Below are 20,138 nucleotides of genomic sequence, written 5' to 3' on the forward strand. Positions count from 1 at the left end.
TTGTTACAGGCTGTGTGGCTCACAATTTAGAGAAGAAAACAATTGGTTTCAGACACACGCAGAGACAAGTTGTACTTTTTATAACCCCTGTTGGGGTGAGTTTTGTTGTCTTTTGTTGACAGCTGGAATCCTTTCATCTTGAAATTGCTTACGCACACATACACACACACGCACACGCACACACACGCACACACAAACACACACACACACACACACACACACACACAAACACACATACACTCACACTCTGATATACACCATTTCAGGACAGCAAGTCCATAACAACTGATAGAGAGCAGGAAATTAAGAGAAAGGAAGGGAGAAAGAGGGAGAGATAAACATGTACTTTTAGTGAGTGAAAAACACTGAGAACCCAGTACAGTACAGCACCCTGCTGGGAGCACAGACGACATGACTGCAGTTTGGGCCAGCCACTCCTGTTGTTAATGCAGGCCCTTCAGCTCGGCACAAATTAAGCCAATTATATGGAACACCAGCGACCTGAGCACACACGCACATGGACACACACACACACACACACACACACACACTCTGCGGCCGAATTTAGAGTGCTTTCACCGATGTAATCCACAGCGGATCAATTAAACACAACTTCTCACTCTCCATCTCTCCCTCCGTCTGCCCCCAATCCTCTATCTCTCTCTCTATCTCTATGTTTCTTTCTATCTACCTATCTCTCTCATCTCTCTCATTAATGCAATTTCGTCACCTATACAATGCATAATTTTTCTGTTTGTTAGAGAGAGATAGAGAGAAAAAATTAATTAGAGTAATGTGCATGGTGTTCTGTGATTGCACAATGACGCAACCATTTGCGCCCATTTGCCAATCATTTTTATTGGGTCATAACATTGCTCTTAGAGTGCTAAAAACATTCCGTATGAATGATGAAATAATGAAAGCTAAACCTGGATGAGGAACCCGTAATGCCTTAAGGGCTCAAATGGCCTATCAAAACATCTGCTCAGAACTAGATGCTCCGTTGGCTCAGAGGACCAAATGGACCATCGCTTATTTATTCTCAAATGCAGTTCTTCTAACCAATCTACAGGGGGCAGTATGGGATTCAGCAGAGATGCTATTCCACTTGAACCATGAAAGTAGTAAGGTTTTGGGTAGTACATTTACTAAATTAGCATTATAAATATTCTTCATTACCTTGGTACACCACTTAGTCTTTCACATTTTAAATGTTTTCAGTGACCTCCCTAGAAAGGTTAACACTTCTTAACTGGATGAGTTCAACAAGTCCACCATGGGCCTAGCCAATAGCTCAGACCCATTTTCTACTTCACAACAAATATTCAACAACAATAACACAATTTCTCAGAGTTTGCTATATGAAAAACAACCCAGTGCTTTTCTGATGCAAGGTTTGGTCAATGGCAGAGCAGCGTTACCTAAGCAAACCTGCTGAAACTCTGGTAGTGGAGCAGAATAACCACCTCCAGAGCCCTTCAGAGAGAGAGAGAGAGAGAGAGAGAGAGAGAGAGAGAGAGAGAGAGAGGGGGGGGGGGGGGGGAGAGAGAGAGAGAGAGATAGAGAGGGAGAGAGGGGGGGGGGAGAGAGAGACACAGAGAGAGAGGGAGACAGAGAGAGAGAGAGAGAAAGAGAGAGAGAGAGAGAAAATAAAAAGAGAGAGAGAGAGCAGGGAACAGGGAGCAGTGAAGACAGGGCTGCATGTTCATGAACTGACGGACAAGCCCTAGGCACGAGGATAATCACTTCAACCCACAAAAAAACGACATTATTAGTTACAAATAGAAACCTGTTGATATTTGTCTATTATTGTATTATTCTTGTATTGTATTGTTATTTACTTCTGTTATATACTTGTCTTATTTCTATTATTGTATTGTACACAAATGTCATGTACTTGTTGCGCTTTGGCAATACTGTAATTTACCAAGCCATGCAAATAAATAAATAAATTCCCTTTTTGTATTTTAGAGAGAGAGAGGGGGAAAGAGAGGGAGAGAGAGAGGGAGAGAGAGGGAGAGAGAGAGAGAGGGAGGGAGAGAGAGAGAGAGGGAGAGAGAGTCAGCTCTCATATGATGAAAGGAGGAGGACAGAGGAGAAGAGGCAGGTTCTGCTCCTGTCAGAGACACTTAATCAAAAGCAGGAGGTTTATCCTGTAAACAAAGACAGCCATCTTGTCTTATTGTGCTTTTCACGGAAGCCTCTTCTTGGAAAGGCTTCACAATGCAGCAGAGCAGGGAGAGGCAGGCCTTTGCTGGTGTAGCAAAATGAAGGGCTCAGAATGAAAATGTGTGTGTGTGTGTGTAAATGTGTGAGAGAGAGCTGTGAGAGAAAGTGTGTGTTTATTTGCATCAGTGAAAGAGCAACAAGAGAGTCAGAGAGAAAAGGCTGCATTTGTGTGTGTGTGTGTGTGTGTGTGTGTGTGTGTGTGTGTGGGGGGGGGGGGTAGTTTGCAAACAAAAACAGACTCATTTATGCATGCTCAAAGCTCAATGATACACCCTGTTAGCAATCTGTATCTACAGAATATGCATATAATTATACACAAAAAAACGAATTTACATACATACATACATACATACATACATACATACATACATACATACATACATACATACATACATACATACATACATACATACATACATACATACATACATACATACTTCCTACTTATTCTTGTTAAATCATACACACAGTATGCATACCCTTCCCTCTCCACTGCTCACTGACTTGCATTACGACCCTGCCAGGTCAGCACTCGCCCCCGCCCACTCTGTGTGCCTGTCTTCTGTCTCCTGCTGGCAGGTGGACTGGGAAGCAGGTGTGGTGAGTTCCTTACTGATTGGCATGAGTATATGAAGACCTTTTTAATTATATTGTCTATTTTTCTATAAATAAAGCCTTTGTAGTTTTAACTAATAGTCATGCTGGGCTAGAAAGCTAAATTATCTCTAAGATGATTAACAGAAATATCAACAATATCCACACTCTTTTTTATCATGGTTGGCAAGCTTACAAAACCAACCAAAAAACAAATACTCCCCAGAAATCACCTAGAAACAATTATAATTATTAAAATTATAACAATTCCCGGGGCAGTCCTAACTTGGTTTAGGTCTTATTAAGAAGGCCGGTGTTACTTGAGAGTCGCTATGACATGTAGGGTCCCCTGGGATCAATTTTGTTCAACCTCTATATGCTGCCTTTAGGCCCAATTCTACAGAACAACAACACTGATTACCATAGCTATGCAGATGATAGACGAATACATCTGTCCCTCTCACCAGATCACTACAGCCCAACAGACTCACAGTGTCAATGTTTAGAACAAATAAATAATGGGACGTGCCAAAAGTGTCTTCAAATAAATAAGGAGAAAACTGAGAATTAGCACTCCAGTTCTAAAATATTAACATTGGCTTCCAGTTAGTTACATAATATATTTTGATGTGCTGTTACTACTCAATAAATCACTGAATGGTTTGGGCCCAGAGTACAACTCTCATATGTTTTAAAAACAGACTGCCAGAAGATGATTCATGTGCCTACAATTGAGCTCTAAAACCTCCACTCTATTCTTTCTGCATTTTACTCCTAATGTTATTATTATATTAATATTTATTACATTTATTATATTACATTATATTACTTGTCTTTTCATCATGTACAGTGTACATCATTTTACACATGTATGATGTTACGTAGTGTGGTCATATGATGTTTTGTTGTTGTATATTTACATTTACATTTAGTCATTTAGCAGACGCTGTTATCCAAAGCGACTTACAAGGATGTATTCATATTTTACATTTTTACACTATGGCACACTGCATGTTACACAACATATCATGGGCAAAATAGTATTTGAGTATTTCTACCTTGGGACTGCAGTTTATTCATGAAAACACAGAATCAGACAGCCTGGGTTTCATATACCACATACCTAAAGAACCAATCCAATCAATTTGTGGGGGGCTTTGCATATCATTAGCATAAGGCTACTTTGAAACGAGAGATATCAGAGGATGAGCCAGGTGTAAATATTTTGAATATTCATAGCTCCATGAATACTAAATGAACCAAGCATGCCTAACACATGGTTTTCTTTGTTTCATAGGAATTCACTAACTCTTTCTCGCTCTCTCTCTCTCACACACACACCAGAACACACCCTCATACATACCCACACAAACCGATAATCCAACACACCATCACAGCTACACACTACACACACACACACACACACACACAAACACACACACACACACACACACACACACACACACACACACACACACACACACACACACACACACACACACACACACACACACACACACACACACACACACACACACACACACACAAACACACACACACACACACACACACACACACACACACACACACACACACACACATATGCACGCACGGCTCCTGTCCGATTGATCCACTATGACAGCAGACAGCTCCAGCCCTTCAGTTCCAATTTGGATTGTCAGCTGAAGGCATGGAGTTCCAGCTAAATTACTTTTTCTTCCTGCAACTCACTGACTGAAGCCTGAAGGCTCACAGTCAACTTAGAGAAAATACCCTCAGAACAGGAACAATTCATAGCAGAGAACAAACACACTCAAATACACACACACAGACACTCACACACAGAGAGACATACAAACACACACAAATATGCACACAGACACTCACACTCACACACACACACACACACACACACACACACACACACACACACACACACACACACACACACACATACACTTACACACACACACACACACACACCCACACACACACACACACATGCACCTTCCACTCAAATACCAGCCAAGCACACTGGATGCGTTGTCTACTCAAAAGTACATGAGAAATCTGACATTGGGCTGAGGCTACCGCCTTCTTCACACAGTGCATCCACACATCACACCCGGGGAAGAGACATCTATGTAAAGGGGCCAACTTTAATGAGTCATCAGTGTAAAGGGGCACAATTTAAGGAGAGACATCTATACCTAGGGGCCAAATTTAAGGAGAGACATCTATGCCAAGGGGCCACATTTAAGGAGAGACATCTATGGGGCCACATTTAAGGAGAGGCATCTATGTAAGGGGCCAGATAAGTTAAGCAAGACAAGATATGCACCTCACCAGATATGGGAATGGCTTCCTGCCATGCATACATAGCTGTTGCTTCTGGGCATGAATGTGCTTTGCAACCCTACTACCGTGTGCTAGCCTGGCTGAGCATCAGGCTCTGTGATGCTAATCTCCAGTCGAACCTGTCAGGGAGGGAGGGAGCTAAACGCTGTCGAGACATGGCATCCGCAGACAAGCGTATCTTCCGCTCTATCTTCCCCGTAGGTCGTCGTGGTGACAAAGATGACTAGGCAGAATCACTGTGACAGACCGTGTGGAAACATGACATTATGGCGACTAAGCAAAGTGCTAAGTGTTAGCGGCCTTCGGTGATATGAGAGCAGACAGCGAGGCTAAAAAGAGAAATATGCTTGGAGCAGTGGAAATGCTGGCAACAGTTGGTACCACTGCATTTTAAGTCTTCTAAAATAAAGTTTGACACTCCACAAAGAGGAGGGACAAACTTCCTTATACACTTTTCATGTGTATAGTGTACATAATGGTTTTTTCATTGCCTTTTCCTTGCAAAAACAGAGAGGAGAGAGAGAGAGAGACAGACAGAGATAGATAGCGAAAGAGAGAGAGAGACAGAGACCAAGAGGGTGGGGGTGGTGGTGGGGGTGGGGGACTTTCCATTGTGAGCATCCACTGAAACTTTTCCAATAATATTTCATGTTCAGAGACACACATGATCCCTAGGCTGGAAAAAAATCCCTTGAATTCTTCCCCAATAAATAATTTCACTTTTGCCAGCTGTGCACATTCCTGACAGAAAAAAGCACCATCACTCTTTCTCCTATTTTCCTTTCATCATGGCAAAAATGGCTGTGCTGTCCCACGCATTCTGTTTTTTGTCTACACTTCTTTATTTCTCTCTCCCTCACTCCCTCTCTCTCTCACCCTCTCCTTCCCTCCCTCTCTCTCTCCCTCTACCTCTCTCTCTCCCTCTTTCTCACACGCATGGCTTTTTACAAGAGGTGGCAGCTGACACTACAAGCTCGCAAAGAGGCTCGGCAGAGGCAAGCTGTCAGCTCTGGCAATGCAACCTCTCTTATTGTTCTGGCCCATAGTGCTGTTTTTATCCTCCCTCTCTTTCTCTCTCTTGCTCTCAGGCTATATCTCTTTCTCTCGCTATCTTTCCTTCTCTTCTTCTCAGTCTGTATATCTCCCTCTGAATCTGTATCTCTCTCTCAATCTCTCCCTCTCTCTCTCTGTCTTTCTCTCGTTCTGTCTCTCCCTACGGCTGCCAGCTCTGCCTCAGCCACTGGCTCAAACCTATTCTGACACAACATGAATAAATACTCCACAGGTGACAAAGTCTGCTCACTTCACTCACTCTTTAAAAATGTATTTATGATGTTTACAATACCAGGGAATTCTCACACCAGGTTCAAGAAATACCATGTTTCTGATCTCCAATTTTAGATGTTCACATACCAACCTGAGACAAGGATCTGTCATAATAATAATAATGAAGCATAATCTCTCCATCTCAGATTGTAGTTGGATGGGCAGAAAGTAAAGGAGGAAGAAAGAAAAGATGGAAAGAAAGCACACCTTTCTCTTCTTTTCATTTCAGTCTTTGGTAAGATGGAGAGACAGCCTGTGGTAGGATTATCAGAAGGGAGGTAAGATGGAGAGACCGGACTGCAGGAGGGATGGCAAAAAGGCAGAGCTCTCCTTTCTCTATCTCAGCCTATGGAAGGATGGAGAGAAAGAACACTTCTCCTCTCTCTCTATCTCAGCCTATGGAAGGATGGAGAGAAAGAACACTTCTCCTCTCTCTATCTCAGCCTATGAAAGGATGGAGAATAAGAACACTTCTCCTCTCTCAGTCTCAGGCTATGGAAGGATGGAGAGAAAGAACACCGCTCCTCTCTCTATCCGGAGCGTGAGAGTGGCAGCAGTAGAGGCGTCTCCAGGGACCAAGACCTCCTGGGAGAGAGTCTGTTTGTCTGCCTGGAGCCCAGGACATCCACATCCCCTGCCCACAGTTGCTGCTGGCAGGGTCGCTCTAAATGTCTGACTGGGCAGAGACACTGGAACAGGGCACAACTGTGTGTGTGTGTGTGTGTGTGTGAAAGAGAGAGAAAAAGGGAGCAAGAGAGTCTGTCTGTGTTTGTGTGTGTGTGTATGTGTGTGTGTGTGTGTGTGTGTGTGTGTGTGTGCGTGCGTATGATTGCGTGTATGTGTGACAGAGAGAGAGAGAGTCAAACAGATAGACAGCAGGACACTTCCATATTGAGTATGGTTTGACTTTGGTGTGCAATTATCAGCAGTGCCTTCTCTTCACATCCACCTTGTGATCCTGATCTTAACGAGCCTCCTCATTAAAATGATGGTCACAGTGAGCTTGGAATAGCTCAGAGTCTGCATCTAGCAACCCGGAGACCCAGAAGAAATCAATGTCTGAGCACTCCTCTCCAACAAATCCACAAGTTGGAGCTCATTGAATGAGTCAGAGTGTGAGCTTGTTTGAGTGGATCAAACAGGTTTGAGGTAGATGAGACTTTGCAACTGAAATTGTGTTGGGTAGAAGAGAGAGTGGCCCTAGGGAAAACGTTCGTACAAATGAGGAGATTTTGTCGATAGCAAATATCAGGCTAAATTACACAAGCAATCAGATGACTGTATGCCTATGAACACTATGCCATTTACTGCGGAGGCTTAATTGCTCTGAAGAGCAGAAGATAGTGGGAAAAGTTTAAAAGGGCATACCTGGGCAAGATTAATGGCAAGAACTCTGTGTTGGTAGCATTAAGCAGTGTGTGGATGTCTGCCTTTTTATGTACAAGACCTTTGGCTTCCCTGTCTAATTGTACTGTATGCCAAAGAACCAACGCCAAACCAAGGCCTTCTTTGTTGAATAGCTTCAGTCTGTTTTATGCTGCATTGTATTTGGTTTGTTAGTAGATTAGTAGACGTTTGGTTGGTAAATAGACGTAGGTCATAGCAGCAGTCACATTATGAAAAGGTCATTGTACGAATTTTGTCCCATTTTGGTTGCAAGACCATGACAACTGCCATCTTTGAACCTCTCTCACAGTGCCACTTAGGACCACTGTTTCTCTCTGTTAATTTTTCGTCTGGGACAGCCCAAAGCCGCACAGTGTATACCGGGCTTTAGGCAACTGTGATCAAGATGGAAAAAACAATAAAACTCCCAGGCACACCTCTGATACAGTGTACTCCAGGGTTTTGTTTGTTTCTTTAACATGACATTCAAATAGAACTGGATCTGCATTATTTATCACAAATAGAGTCAGCCTACACTGCGCCCTTGCCCCCCCCCCCCCCCCCACACACCACCACCACCACCACTTTTAAGGAAAAAACACACACTCAAACACAAATACATAAAGATCAAATGAATTCAAGATGAAGGCACTAGAGTAAACAGCTGCTGTGAGATGTGCCCCTGAGGCACATTTTAAAAGAAAAAGAAAATAAACAAACGGATGAACAGGTAAAATCTGACATAACTGCCAGCAACCATCATCTACCTATCACTGAACTTGATACCCTGGCATTCCCCCCTGGAAGCAAGAACCGTCGATGCAGCTGTGCATTCATGAGCTTCTTTTCCAGCACTACCGCAGCTCCACTTACTCTCAAATGTCCTTACACAGTATGCGCTACTATATGTTTAAGTATATACCTTTAAGCGTATATAAAAAATATACATTTTCCATATTGAGGTTACAGTTAGTAACACGAAGAGGTAGATAAAATGACCTCACACTCTTCTTGTGTGTTTCAGGAGCATGCTGACTATCCTGTCATGCGTTTCCCTTAGTCAGCTTATTGTTCTGTCAGGGCTGCTTTATGGGGACTTCTTATTACCGCATCATTGCCTACGTGGCTGTATGACCGAGTGGGCAGTGACATGGGTGGGCATAACTGGTGCCACCTTCTAATGTCCTTCAGATCATTTTGCGGGTCTTGTGGCAAACAAACAAATGCTCGAACAAACAAGACATACACAAAGCAGACAAATGCTCAAACAAACCAAAGCAGACAAATGCTTGAACAAACAAGACAAACACAAAGCAGACAAATGCTCGAACAAACCAAAGCAGACAAACAAGACATACACAAAGCAGACCAATGCTCAAACAAACAAGACATACACATAGAACACAAATGGAATACATTAAACAGCATTGAATGTATGCCATACATTGGACACACATAGAATGAGAAATTAAGATTTTCACATGCTGTTCCACATCTCATTTAATTTTCCTTGATGTAGCTTAATGTGATTCACTGAATTCAGCTTCCTGTAGGATTGGACTAATGACTCAGACATTACTTCCATTTTCTATTAATGATCTGACAGAGCTTCACAGAGGTCACTGTCTTCTTTGAGTCAGTGCCTTGATTCACAGAGGCTCACACATCAACACCTGGGTGCTGCCCATTATGACCAGCATTCTCTTCTGTTAGCCACCGAGGAACAGCTTGGAGGTTAAAGGCATAGTCAGCGAATTAGCTCCTTTGAAACTCCCTGAAAGACAGACTCCCCTCTCGTTCAAATAATTAACATTAAGCCCTTTCCCTCACACAGAAAAAACATAGCCAGGTGCTGCCTTAGGACTTAGGAAAAAGGACTTTAAAGGGAAATTAAAGGGCAACTCCTGGTCCCGGCTGGTTGGCTGCCACCTTGTCCTATTTGGTTGAAGGTTCCCAAACCAACACCTTTGTCCTGTATGTAAACAGCCCTGGGCTGTTACAGAGGTCAGCCTGAAGCCTCTGAGCATCTACAGTATAAACACCATAGCAGCCAGCATGTAAGCAAAACTCTGCCAAGTGTCACAAAACCTGTTCTCGTCCAAAAGAACAGTTTTAAGTGTGTTTAAGGCCGCCTCAACCCAGGCACATGGCTTATGCACTCTCCTCAATCAGGTGCTGGTTTCTAAACGCATGCAGTGAGTGGCCACATTAATCATATTAAGTGATGTTCAAGAGCCATAAATCATTCAGAATGAACCACTTTCACATTTCTAATGAGGTTCTAATGACACACAAGGTGTAGGAAACTTTCCCAAATTAGCACCTGAGAGTTGCTCTGCAACCAATTAACCAAGAATCAAAATCGGGAAACTCAATAGTGCAATGGCCTTTTAACCTTTACACACGACTGCTGACATTTTGCAGGCCTCTGTTTTCACATTGCTGAGCATAAAATCTACCTGGACGTCCTACAGGTTAGCTCAGCTTTAATTACCCCACGTTGGTAAGCATCTGTTGCCGTGGCAGCAGCAACATCTTTCTGATTGCCAATAGTCTCCATCGCCTGGGGGGGAAACATGGGCACTCGATGATAGATAGGTGATGTAACCATGTGTCATCATTGCCAGTGCGCATCACCTGGTCACATAGTTTCATCATAAAATCCACCGATCTCAAACTCAGCCAGTCAGTCTCACCCCCTTCCCAAACATGCTGTTGTTGGGAAGCGCATATCTCTCTCCCCTGCTTCCCTCCTCCCACCTCTCAACGCCACCACTTCTCTCCTCATTCAGTCTCTCTCACTGGTTGGCCTTTGGTCAACACCCCCCACACCATCTCACTGTGGCTCAGAATTGACTTCTGCTTAAAACATTTCCCTGCCATTTATGCTTGCACACAGGGACTCTGTAAAGTGCTTTTATTAGAGGTGTTATATAAATAAATGGCTGTGAAAACAATATAACACTGTTATGCTTCACAGTTGATAGTCTAAGGATACAGGCAGGTCGGCAGCATTAGTTCTCAGCATGAGCTTAATTAACCTTGAAAAACCTAGAATCATGGACCTGTTTTTAAACGGCATTCCTCTGCCTGGACAAAATAATCAAAACAAAGACCAACTGAGTCGACGGATGGGGAGCCGTGCAGACACAACCTTCTCCCCACCACCCTCTCCCCAGCCACCCTCACCCCTTCTCCAAAGACACGAGGCCTCTCAATGATCCAGCTGGACAGGCTGCATCCGTCCACCTGTATTTAAAGGGGGGCAAGGCAGAGGTGGTGGAAGAGGGGCCGTTTGTGAATGTCAGCTCCGCTTCTCGTTAACGGGGGTGATGGCACACTTCTAGCGGCATCCAGCCACTTTCACAAGTCATAAAAGCACCGCTTTCAGCCTGCAGAGAACCTCGTTAAAAACTTTTTAGCAGGGGCCGCGGGCTGTCTGGCCTGTCAGTACGCATCGGGTCGGGCCCATGAAATGCTGACAGGATGAGCTATCGGGCCTTTGGTGCTTGTTTTTCTATTGCAAATGCTGGACAAGCGGAGGATTAAAAAGAATGTTGCAAAGGCATTTTGAGACATTAGTCTTCTCAGAGTCTATAAACAGTGTAGGGCTTGGCGTTATGAAGTTACATTTCCATAAAACGGCAAATGAGAACAAGCATAAGGTCTGTGATGTGTCTAAAATTACCTCATAGAACACTAACGTCGCCTGCATTCTCCTCCTGTCCTAAATGACACTGCCCCGCTGCTTGAAACACTGTTACTAAGCGCCTCTACATCAACAGCACTGTGTGTGTGTGTGTGTGTGTGTGTGTGTCCTGTCAGCCTGATCTGTATCTGTATCTGAGAGTGTTTGCGTGTTCCTCCACACAGGAAGCTCCTAGTGGGTGTTTGTGTGGTTAGGGTTGGGTTGAATGCACTGCCCTTGAGGGTAATGATGTGAGTGATGAGAGTCACTGGACCCCACAGAGCATGAGCACAATAACGCTGCCATAACGTTCTCTCCAACTAAGTAATACTGCCCTACTCATTGCAAAGAATCTCTGCATCAGCATGACTGAGCCTCAGGGAAATTTGGTTAGGGTGCCCTACTTAAATTCACATAAAGAGACAAAATGGACCCCCTCAGGATAGGAGGCCACCAGCGGAGTGGAGTGGAGTATCTGGCCTAATGGAGGTCCATCGGTTTCTTTAGCTTTTGAGTAATTAAAAGTCAGCAGACTGACCTGAAGTAAGTCTGTTGCCTGTTCAAGATGTCACTGAACTAAACCTTTCATAAAGACTGCAAAGCTTCCCTCGAAGGAAAAACCCCGGAGGGGTTTATCATAAGGGGATATTGTCCAGACATGTGTGTGTATGAGTGTGTGTATGTGTATTAGTATGTGTGCTTGTATATGTGTGTGTGTGTGTGACAGAGGTCAGGAGTTGCATTATGTGTGTGTGTCTGTCTTCCTTTGTGTGTGTTGATATGTTTCTCCACACACAGGAACAACATCTTAGTTTTTTCTGTGGTTGCGCTTGGGGAAAATGAAGTGACAGAGTCAGTGGGCTTTGGAGTGACACAGCGTGTAATCCACTTCCTCCTTGCCAGGAGCCAGTCTGCTCAGAAACAAGGAACAGACAGTTCATCTTCACACGAGGCTGCAAGCTTCAGATAACACCCTTTAAAAACGACCTCATATTTCCCCACTCTCTCTTTCTCTCATCTTCATCAGGGTAAAAAAAAAGGAGCAAAACCTCCCAAAATTCAATTACACAGCTTCTTAAAGACACCCCATCCACCAGCTGTCTCCCCCTTCAAACAGCACAACAAAGAGGAGATGTTTTTTTTTAACGCTTTTTATGCATGTTCCCATGGTTTCACTCTCCACCTGGACCCTTTAGAACCACAAACCCTTGCACTGCGCTAAATGAGTTGTAACCGCACGCCGCATCTCTCGCACTCTACTGTCTGAGTGCAATCAAAGAACAAAAGGAACCAGCATGCGCGGTCGTTCCACAGTTCTGCGGAAGGCTTTTCACACCGTGCCCGGGCTGCCTGTTCTCATTAGGCCCCGGAGTTGTTAGCTGTCTGCTCCAGGATCCGCGGTGTGTAGCGTGTCATGGGTTTGGACAGATGGGATTGGGGGCAAAAGCATCTGGGGTGAGAAAGGGACGTTCGCACGTTACCAGACCGCCGCGCTACAGTCGCCAGCCACATTGCCACATGGAAGAGGGATGGGCAGCTGGGCCCTGACCAGGGGAGGCGACAATCATTATTACTGCAGACACACCAATGCTCGCATGAGTGCTCATACATCCACACACACACACACACACACACTTGCATTTACAAATACATGAGCTCCTATTGAAATTTACGCTGTCACATGTGGACACAAACACACACATACACACATACTGGTCACTCAACCATCCAAAAATAAACACACATACACACACACCCATATACAGATAAGCCACCAAAAGGCAAGCCATGTGGAAAGCTTACAGAAATGGTAAGCTCGATGCACCGTAGCATCCTCAGCAGCCGTGGCTCCAGGTCGCCAACCTGGCATCATCCATTTTTTGCCCCTTGTGCCGGTGTGAAGCCACATATGTTGGCGCTGACATTTCCCCTCATTGCGCCGCTTAAAGGCCTGACATTTCATGGGCCGGCTCCTCCCTGGGTCACCGAGTTGATCATCTCGGAGGAGGAAGCTCAGTCATCGGCCCTGGCGGCTCCGCCGGCGTCCTTCGACAACCAGAGCCGGTGACCTTTCCCCTCCGCTACTGCCAAACTGGTATGGGCTTGTTTACACCTTCTTTCTCTTTCTTACTCTCTCTTTCTCACTCTCTCTTTCTCACTCTCTCATGCGTGCACGCCCACACCGACACACAAAGAGCTCGAGGGAAGCTTGGCAGATGAACACCAAACAAATTTCGCTGGACTTGATCTCTGTGTTCTCGGGGTGTTTCAGCTTGAAGCCTGGCTCCTTGCTGTGAAGTCTGGACCTGCACCGAGATATTCATTACAGTCGAAGCAGGAAGCAACGGGGCAAAAGGAGAAGAGAAGAGGAAGGAGAAGAGAAGAAGAAACAAGAAGAGGGGAGAGGAGAACGGAAAAAAGGCGATGGATTGTATGAGGGAGCAGACAAAAGGAGGAGAGACTGGGCAGACAGTCAGGCACCGGTTTTCCCCCAGATCTGCCGTGGTTTTTTGAGGGAGACAATGGATGGCCTGTCCCTCTGAGTGATACAATGCCCTTGGTTTTGTTTATTTTTTATTTATTTTTTTCACTCTGTGACAACAAACAACTTTAAGATATATGGGGGTCTTTAAACTCAGTCATCCAAGGCTAAATCCTTTTTTCTTTTCACCATCATCTGCTGACAGGTGCCCGCCAATTTTTTCCTTCCTCTTTAGCATAGCAGGCATTTACTTTGACAGGAAAAATAACTGCCTTTCCACAGTGGCTGCCAACCCCAGCCATCAGCGGGCTTCTTTCGCACAGATTGCGCTGAAGTTATTCCCTTCGGAGAGGGACACAGAGACAAGCTCCACAAACAACAAAATGGAAACTTGTAAAGACGTACCTCCCTCGCTCCTCACACCCCTCCCACCACTGTCACCCACACCCCATCCCTGAAATCCTCCTCTGTGACTTCTTTACCCTGCATGCTCCTCTGAGACACCCACAGCCATATGTCAGAGGACTGCTCAACACCGGTTTAACAGGGTTCCCCGTTGCCTGGCGCTTTGTTGCTATGGTTTCAGCCAAGGATGTGAGCACTCACTCCATCTGCTTGATCAACTGTGCGCTCTGAATGAGAGAAGGAAAGACTCTTTTCTCTAGAATTCACAATGCCTGTATTCTAACCCTACAGTCTCTTTCAGATCATTGCTAGATTGGTTTCAAACATTACTAGATTGGTAAATAAACATTGCAACCAAACAGCATGAAATTCCCCTCCTACGCACATGCTAGAGGAAGCACTGCTTCACCAGAAGTTCTGCTTCATCTGGCTGAGGGGCTCAAGGGCACTTTGGATTTGACTGCCACCTGAGGGTCTCTTAGCTCCAGAGCTGGTCAGAAGCCAGTAAGCTCAGGCATGTCTTCCATCTGCCCTTCAAACAGGCGGGAGCCTAAGCATTGTTGAACAGCTGGTCAACATTCGGCTCTGGTTTGGAGGTTGGGAGGAGTGGAGGATTTAAACTCAGGAGAAGGTGACAATAATGTACGGTGAAACCCGCCCAGCACTCATCTTAGGCCTTCTTGTCTGGTGTGGCCAAAGGGCAACAAAATATTTCATTCATATAAAATCCAGCATTAATATTAATAGTAGCTTCACCTGCCAGACATTAATTTTAGCATAGCAACCAACCAACCAATAAATCAACAATCAAATAAATGAATAAGTAAGCAAGGTCACTCGCTTAAGATGACAGACGTTTAACAAAACCTGGACAGCAAAAAGAAATAACGGGAAAAATGAGGGATTACTTATATATTCTCCGTTTGGCCCCATACTTTTCCTAGCAGTGCTGCTTATCATGTAAAGGTGTTGTTCAGGATGTCTGTGGAACGAAGCGCAGTTCAGCACCTTATGACACCATGACACGTCAGCTTCGAAAGACACACCCTAGGGCTGTCGGGGCCATCTCATCCTGCACGCAAATGCCAAAGTCAGACAATTCCGCACAGGTCGTGCCCTTTCCTTGTTAATTAAATATCACATCAAGCCGCTCCCCGAGGAATGAAGAAAGCTTGAACACAGTGTGCTCCTATATGACTGATGAGTAACAGGGGCCAATAGCTTGAGCTGTAGAGGATCAATGGTGACACCCCAAGTGTACGTCTGCCTAATAAAGACGCGTAACTAGAGATACTTATCCATGAGAAAATGCAAAGTGTGATTGTTCAACAGCAGCAGATGACCGCTAACCCTTGGTCAGCAAATGACAGATTAAACAGCCCCTAACACATAAGTATACAGCACAGAGTAGGCTTTATGATTAATGAAGCAGTATTCAAAGGGGGTTGACAGTCTTCATTTATTGTGTGCAATAAACGACATAAATTCCCCAATCAAGGCATAAACCTGTTCATTTATCAAGTTCAAGGTCTAAAGTGTTAGCAGATATACCTATTCTTTATGCTTTCAGTGTAAAGAATATTGATGATACTTAGATTACTTGCTTTAAAAGGGACATATTAGAAGAATATGGACGATAGTCTTTTGGAGTTATTTATAATAACCGATAATTGGTTGTGATGATTTTGAGCCTAAGAATGGCAGTTGTCAATGAGTTGATTTGGAGAAAACTGATCAGCCCATGCTGCTAACTGCAGTTAAACTAGCTAAGGTAACTTATCAAGTTTGCGTGCAACAACACAGGTCAAACTACTAAAGTCCTAAGGCGCTAAATAGCCACTACTAGAGTGGTCACAGACGAGACTCAAGATAGGAGTAACACAATTTTAACATTTTTGTTATTTTGTAACTGATGAGGGAATACATTAATTTAAACGATTTTAACATAAGGCTGCAAAATAACAAAATGTGAAAAGAGTGAAGGGGTTTACTTTCTGAATGCACTGCATACAGCTTCATGTCCTTGTTGTTAGTGAAGCTGCTTAGCCAAAAGCTAAAGAGGTTATATTACCTGTATAAACTGTCACAGATTAATACTGTATGGCAAAACCTCATCAGAAAGCCTCAACAAACCAATCAGAGACAGCGGTTTTTCACAGTATCGGCTCTTTCTTCACCCCCGGGAGGGGTGCTCAGTGGACTGACTGACCTGGAAAAGCAACACCCACAATCCCCCACCTGGTCACCCCAGCGGTAGACTGTCTGTCTGACAGCTGTCCTTCGCATCGGGGGTCTTCACGTCTCAACGGCTCTACGGACTCCGACAGCACCGCCTGATGCCTCACCGCCCACCAGTGGCCAACTCAGACAAGCTGGCGGAACGTGACAGAGTGCTGTTTCTCTTCTTTTTCACTTCTTTTTTTTGTGGTGCTTCCTCCTCCTCCTCCTTCTTTTTTTAACAAAGAGAGGGGAGTCATTTTGAGTATGTGTAAACAGAGCTAATTGGATCAGCCAGGGCAGCAGCCCAACCACAAGAGGTAAAGTCAATTATTTTCTGAAATAATGTGTATAAAATTAATGGCATCGTTATGGAGCCCATAATGAAATATCTCAGCGATGAAGAAGAGGGGAGAGGAGCAGTGTGGCAGGGTTCTAGCTGCTCATAAGCCTGAATCAGAAATGGCCCTAACATCATTCTTTATTCCAGCCACACACTCCCCTGACTCTCCTTGACCATTGACCAGTGAACCTGCGGAACACTCTCAGACCCCCTGCCCGCCGCATAATTACCCATGAGCCTTTGCAGCAGGAAGCAGGAGGACAGAGGCTGCCATCACGCATAGTCTGCCTGCTCACACTGCCAGCCTGGATTTGTCAGGGTGAGTGTTAGCACTGCAGGCCCCGTCAGGGCGCATGACCTGCACGCCATGCATCCAGCAGCGTTCTAAGGCCAGAGTGTCTTTAGATTAGATAAGATTCAACTTGATTGCCCTTAGGCAGAGTGCAGGCACAAAACCAGTGAAACACAGTTAGCATGTAACCAGAAGTGCAAAAGAATAGTATTATTCACAGATAAGTGTAGGTAAGTTTAACAGCATAAGTGATGCTATATGCTTTAGTGATGCGTACAGTAGGCTATGTACAGTGTTATTGACAGTGGTGAGCAACATATATACAGTGAAAAGTTTCAGCCTGTGCGAGAATGAGTAGTGCAAATATAAAAGTTCTCTTCACATTAATCGCAGTGCACTACTGAAGCACACAGCCTCCACTTTAAAAGCGACGGGTCACAGGAAAGTCCCAGATTTGTGCTTTAAAAATGAAGATTCTCTTTTGTGTCACACCGCGGGGCTCTGAAAGCATCAGCACAGCGGAGCAAGAAAATAGTTTTAAAGGTTTCAAACTGTCCGACTGTGAGTCATACAAGACTGCCACGACACAGGGAACAGGACAGAGGCCAGAAAAAACTATCATCTTTTTTAAGTGCAGTTCCACCAGCCGACCAAAAATACATATGGGCACTCACTGCCAACAAAGGTACTGACCTCTGGGAGTTTGTTCTAACTTTGTTCCCCTCTTTGTCACACCATGTGTTTAAGTTAGATCTGAGACCAGGGACATGCTCTGCTTTAGTGGGGAAGAAAAATGTGTGGATTGTCTTGTACTGCTTCCCATTGCCAGCCAGTGTTTGTGTACGGCTAATGTGACAGATACATATGATGCATATGAACACCAAGAAGTGGCTGCCAAGTCTTAATTTATTCTTCTTTTTCCAACACACATTCTTTACCTCCTCTTTTCCTTCTACCCACCACATGTCTTTGTTATTATGTTATAATCTGCCACTGATCATTCCAATTGGGACACATAAAAATAAACCGGTCTTGTTGTAGTGCCTGGAACACAAAAGGAAATTAAAGAGGGGAGAAAAGAGAAGAGAAAAAAAAACCCTTGAAATTAAAATGGCTGTCAGACGCTGCAGGCTATTTTTGTCTGGAGGACAGCAGAGAAAAACGATAATGTTTTGCCAGGAGAGCAATGTGGTGCAATTTGCAGTTCCCTGTGCAGCTTCAACTGTTTCATCAGCGTCAGAGAGAAACAAGAAACGAACGCGCCGCAATTACAAAATGAATGCGCCATTATTCTCCGACACCGACATGGCGGCGAATCACAACTGACCCGCCTCTGGTACACATCCCATCAGCCCGAGGGCAGGTACAACATGGCAGCCTCAGCTTCTCCTCTCATCTCTGATCACTCCTGCCTGCTAGACACTCCAGGGGGACGGGGTGATAAATATACTGCATCGGTTTATTACCCCTGAGACCTGTGGGGGAATTAACCACCTGTGGGCCCAGGAGAGGGAGGGCAGGAACCAGGGAGGCAAGACGGACACGAAAGAGTCTTGGAGGAGAGATGGAAGCTAATGCTCTCTTGCTGAGTTCTACCTTGCTCAAGACAGAGGATGAAAAGAGAGCGTAAAGGAAAGAAAGTTTGAAAGAAGAGAGAGAGAAATAGAGAGAGAGGGGTAAAAAAGGGAAGTGGAAGCTATATATAAATCATGCCATGACCAAGCACTTTTTGTCCCAGCACAAATGCTTATTATTTGGGTCCCAAACATGGCACCAACAGTGGCATTGTATTTAAATCCTCATTACCATAAATTCTCCGATCCCTGCTAGTTTGATTGGCTCTGATTACTAACATTCAGGCACAGCCAGAGCACTTATTCACACAGCTAAATAACACACCAACTCCAATAATAAAAGGAGGAATAGAGCCTGGAAAAAAAAGAGAAAAAGCACTTAAGGAAAAAGAAATACATCTGTGCTGAGCAACAGGCCGATACTGAGCACTGATGAGAGATCATTCTGGAAAGCAACAAATGCCCTGAAGTCTGTTTCTGGTGAAGGGAAACAAACCAAGCGTAGGGTGGCAGAAGTAAGAGTCACTGAGAACAGAGGCACGACTGGCACGGCTCCGCACTGCATCAGGACCACATCCGCTCCAGAGTCAGTGCACATGGCCCCAGTTATTTTCCAAAGGGCTGATGGGAATGGGGTGGAATGAAACAACAGACACACACTGCAGTGGTCTGGAATGTAATTATGGGCAAGGAAACCGTACTTTGCCCCGTCACACACACTGTTCCTCGGCCTGCACCTTCAGAGCCCCAGACCCCTTCTCCGTGTGGCCCCGAGCCAATCTGTTGACGGACTGCATGTTTAATATCCTCTGCTGGCAGATGCTGATTACATAGCAGGGCCTGGTTGGATTTGTCTTTCTCTGAATCCACTGCACCGTACTGTTATGCATGTTTACACACCTGCTGCGGTTGTGAGTGAGCCGACATCTCAAGGGCTTCCTTGGAGCCAATATTTGTTTGCTTGCTTTTGAAGTGTTGATGAACGGGGAAAGAAAGTCACGTAGAGAAGCATTTAAAACACACCCGGTCTGTCTCAGCGTGTGCAGCAGGAACGTGCTTTTAGATTTGACAACACCGTTACAACACGACAGCATGAAAGGTGGAGGGAGGGGGGGCGCTCTAATGGCCACGTAAATGTTCACTTGCACAAGGTAATAGTGCCCAGCTCGTCAGGGGGCATTTTGGGTAAGCACAATGGATGTGTCACGGTCCTCTGCTTTGTTTTTGTCCAGCCTCAACCCTTG

General features: G+C 44.8%; 1 protein-coding gene across 1 annotated transcript in view; it reads right to left on the minus strand.

Moving 5' to 3' along the window:
- LOC308381065 (mannosyl-oligosaccharide 1,2-alpha-mannosidase IA) overlaps positions 1-20,138 on the minus strand; it is a 190,966-nt gene that overhangs the window by 18,662 nt on the left and 152,166 nt on the right. The window lies entirely within an intron of this gene.

This window comes from Sprattus sprattus (assembly GCF_963457725.1).
Source record: "Sprattus sprattus genome assembly, chromosome: 19".
Classification (NCBI taxonomy): Eukaryota; Metazoa; Chordata; class Actinopteri; order Clupeiformes; family Clupeidae; genus Sprattus; species Sprattus sprattus.